The sequence below is a fragment of the Lathyrus oleraceus genome, chromosome 2, assembly GCF_024323335.1.
Source record: "Lathyrus oleraceus cultivar Zhongwan6 chromosome 2, CAAS_Psat_ZW6_1.0, whole genome shotgun sequence".
In the NCBI taxonomy this organism is placed as follows: domain Eukaryota; kingdom Viridiplantae; phylum Streptophyta; class Magnoliopsida; order Fabales; family Fabaceae; genus Lathyrus; species Lathyrus oleraceus.
The window spans coordinates 468,313,950-468,318,668 of record NC_066580.1 but is presented as its reverse complement, the minus strand read 5'-3'; the positions used below and the strand labels follow the sequence as shown (position 1 = coordinate 468,318,668).

General features: G+C 40.6%; 1 pseudogene; it reads right to left on the bottom strand.

Annotated features, from left to right (window-relative positions):
- Positions 1-1,993: 1,993 nt before the first annotated feature.
- LOC127123772 (uncharacterized) lies at positions 1,994-3,844 on the bottom strand (annotated as a pseudogene).
- Positions 3,845-4,719: the final 875 nt, after the last annotated feature.

Here is a 4,719-nt window from a genome sequence, read left to right as displayed (position 1 = left end):
GCTAAATTGTCAAAACCACCTTTGTTTTAGATGAAATGCAATACATTGATAAACAATCTTGGTACCTTTGATTTGTGTGTTATTGTGCAGGAAGAAGGCATGAAATAATTGAAAATGAAGACACAAGAAAGTTGGCAAAGGAACCAAAGAGAAGATGCATTCATCAGCTTGCTCGCTAGGCGAGAGCTGTAGCGAAGGACTCGCTAGGCGAGCTTCCAGCGAACGTTGCAGCGAACGCGTCCAGACTTGGTGAAAAGCGCAGCCAGCACTCACTCGCTAGGCGAGCCATCAGCGAGATCCCAGCGAGAATTCCAGTAGCCAAACCTCTCAACCTCGCTGGAGCGAGGGTTGAAGCGTGCCCTTCGCTAGGCGAAGGTTTTGTTCGCTAGGCGAACATGACAGTCTGAGATAGGCTGTTTCTCTGGGCGCAGGTGACTCATGTGCCTCAATTAGACCCTCGCTAGGCGAGCCATTCTGCTCGCCTAGCGAGCATGACAGCCCAGTACAGCTCTATAAGTAGCAAGTGCCACTTTTTGGAGCCATACCTAGTTTTTCCATACTTTTGCACTTTTTCTAGATATTTTTACAGCATTGTTCTTAGAAGCTTTTGTGCCCTAAATTTCATTTCTCTTCATCTCTTAACCATCTTTTACAAAAAGAAGGTGGATTCCCATCCAATCTCGATTATTCGACTCGGATGTTGATCAACCTTCTTCCGAAACTTGCCGACCAAGCTACCATGAAAATGAGTAGCTAAGTCCTCCATTTGTCAAGGTTAGATGTAGATGATCATTAGCTTTGTGTGTAAATGTAAGGATCTTCATGTGTAAACTCTTTAATGGTGAATATATGATGAAAACTTTGTTCTTATTCAAAACTCTTTGTGTTGGTTTATGATCGAGAGATGTTTACCAACTCTTAACCTAGGTTTTCATCCAATCTTGTTTGTTAGCTAGAGATAGTAATGAATGATTTTGTTCACCATAAGGTTGAACCAAAAAGTTGTCATTTTGATAGGTTGTGTTAGAGATAAACAATCGATAAAAATGGGAAAACTCACAATGTGTGTTCGAGAGAAACACATTGGGAGGACTTTGTGAAATAATTTATCATCTAAAGGAGTTTATAAGATTGTTGACCGAACAAATACATGCAAAGTGATCGTTGAACCCTAACTTTGGCAATATTTCTCAAATATTCAAATCAAACTTTTACCGCATTGTATTACCTTTTTATGCAAGATAACGTGATTAAAAACCAAAACCCCCTGTGTTACTTAAGCTAAGATTAATACAACCATCGAACGGCGGTGATATCTTACAATCCCTGTGGATACGATAACAAAAACCCGACACTTAAAATTACAACTAACAGTTCTCTACGATGTCGTCTTCCCTCCATATTGATATCCTCTAATGGAGAGATGAGGGGACAACACCAACACCATGTATCCACTCCCTTCCTAGCAGTAGGTTATAAATATCTTTGGATGGGACGACCATGAACATGGTAGGTCGAACTGTGGTCCTGGAAGCCAAACCCACCTTGATTGCCCCCAGGGAGTGGTTAGTACTTCCTTCATAATTGGAAAGCATCATGTTATAAGGCCTTATGTCGGTGTCGAATTTCCCTATCTCGCTCAACAGGAAATGTGGCATCAAGTTAACTGTTGCGCCACAATGGACTAAGAGTTTGTTGACACCATAATTATAAACTTTGGCTTTGATGAACAGTGGTTTCAATTGGCTATTCATCCCTAGATCCGGTTTCTCAAAAAGGACATTTTGTTCTTCGACACAGCCGTTGTTCATCACATAATAACATATTGTCTTGTGCTCAGGCATTTCTTCTACAGAAAACTTATATTTTAGGTCTGTTACTTCACTCAATGTGTTATATTCGACTGGAAACACTGACACCACATTACAGAGACATCAAAATCGCCCTCTGTTTTGTTGTGGGGGTGCATCAACTTTCCCACTGATGCTTTCTACTAAGGCGCATATGTCTTGGGTTGAACTTCTTTATGGCATGTGGCTACATTTTGTGTCCTGTAGGGGACACATCTTTTGTTGAAATCATAGTTTGGCCTCGATTGAGGCCATTTGCCCCCCTTAGAATATTGGTGCTTAGTTTTGTCAAGGCTTTCAGTAGCCTTTCTATCGAACACAACGCTGCATATGGGGCACAACATATTTTCTGAGCCTTTCAGTTTGCATTTGTTAAGGAAATCGACAAGCTCCTCTTCGACAATTGGGTAAACCGTCTTGACCTTCTCAACGTAGTTCGACTCAGAGAAATCCATCTCCATGTTGGGGCTCTTAGTAGCCTCAACCATCAAGAATTTGAGTGGCTCAACATAGTTTGCATCCTTGATTTGCAGAGGGTCAGAATCCACCTGTATTAGATCCTTAGCCTTGTCAGCAAACTTTAGTAACGCTCCTTGTACGAAATCCCTGAAAAGGACACAATGAGAGGTTTTATGACCTTAAAAGTTGTGAAACTTACAAAACCCTATTTTCTTACGTTTCTCTAAGGTGGCGTTTTAGTCCCTTGGGGACTATGATTTGGCCATCAACAACTAAGAGGTAAAAAATTCCGTCGCACATAGTTACGTCGAAGGTGTATGTTTTGGCGACAAACTTGTCATTTTTTGGTTAGACCAAATTCTTTTCGTTAGATGGTTTCAATAGTTTACAAACGTAGGGAGGTCCTGGCATAAGTTCTGCCACGTTAACTTTGCTTTCTTCGACCTCCCCATACCCTATATCATAATCCTGGTCTCTTTCGTCTGCCTTTATATAGGAAACCTTCTCTTTTTATGGAATTTGCTCGTCCTGGCCTTTTCAGTCTTTAGGCATTCAACCTGTCGAACTCTATTAATCAACTGAGCCATATCTCTCAAATATTGGGTGTCTAGTTTCCTCCTAATAGAATAATTTAGACCTCCAGCAGCCATTTTGACCAATTCATGCTCAGGCACTTGGGTAAAGCACCTTGCCTTTAACAGCCTGAACCTATTTAGGTAATCATCAATTGACTCAGGCGCCTTGTGACTTATGCTAGCCAATTCTTTGAGACTAATTTTCGACTGTCCCATATAACATGGTTCATGGAACATTCTCTCTAATTGATTCCAATTATGTATGGAACGGGGAGGGAGTGTCATGAACCATGTAAAATCATTTTTAGTTAGAGAATATGGGAAAAATCTCATTTTCAAGTTCTCATTATTTATTATGTCGTCTGCTTCAGTTTGGTATCGGGCGATATGTTTGATAGTCGGCTCACTTGTGTCTCCTACAAACTTGGTGAACTTAGGGACCTTCCACCCCCTGGGAAGTTCTGTTTGCAACATGTATGCAGTCAAAGGAGACACGAAATTTGACCTATGTAACTCTACATTAAGGCTATTCTGGGCAAGTATGTTTTCAACTATGTGGGCTAGATTATTTTTCCCCTTTAGGTTATCTTGTCGAATATTCCTGACCACCTCTTCAGTATCTTGGTTCCTGCATACCATAACCATCCCTGGGTTAGCCCGATCTATCTGTTTTTCTCCTCCCACAACTATAGGGGGTTAGACAGGTCGAGGTGCCTCTTGTTGTTGTTGCCCTTGATTAAAAGGAGTAACCCCATTGCCAGGTATCCCTATTGGCCTGACTAATGCAATCTGAGTAATTGACTGTTCTTGGGCTTGAGGGGCGCCGAAAAAGTCGGGTATTCGACCAATCTAATTGGCCAATAGTTGGTAACTCTGGTTAGTGTTATGAATTAGGGGGTTGAATACTGTCCAAATTTGCTGAGTAAGTATTTTAACCATCTCGTTGTTACTTTCATCCATTTGTTGTCTTATGGACAACATGGAGTTTGTCGTAAGAACGAACACATTTGAGGGAATAAATGCAATCCCTCCATGTTGTGTCGCTCGACTAGGATGGCTAATGGCAGACCCTGACACCACATATGAATTTAAAGGAGACGTTATTATTGCATTATTATCAGCATATGTCGAAGTGTTGCTTTATAATCCTGCCATCATTGCAGTCTACATACCATAGGGGAAATCTCTCGACACCAGTGGCATTGTGAAACTTTGCATATAAGAGGGCCTAAGGTCCACTAAAGGAGTGTGTGTGGGCCTAGGAGTGGTCGGAATGCTTGTTACGACGGGCAAAGAAACCACTACTCTCGACATTGATGTTGCATTTGCTACTAGGTTGAGGTTAGGTTCACTAATCCTTATAGGATTAGTGTTTTATGTCGTTCCAACTGTCGATGAGACAAGTTTTCGGTATCTGGAGCATTGTTTTGGGGAAGTGATGTATTCTTAGGACAAACTATTTTGACTAAAATTTTACCACTCCTCAAGCGCATACAAATCCAGATGTAGAAAACATTATTCAAATGCAAGAAAAATCCCAATAGAACAAACAAAAATGCAAACCCTTTCCTAAAGAAATAACTCAAAAAATTGCACAAACATGTCCCACTAGGCGTGCCAATTTGTTCACCGATGTTTTTGGTAAACATTCACTTAGTTTTAAATTTATTGTTTGAAGGACCAAACTAGTAAATCTTGGGGCAAGTTTGTGCTAAGTTTTGAGAAAAGAGAGTATGCATTTAATATTGTCGGATTACTTGCAAGTTGCAATGAAGGCTAAATATCTTAGTAAAGTAATCAAGTTTATGAACTAAATGATCTCGACTGGATCGAAA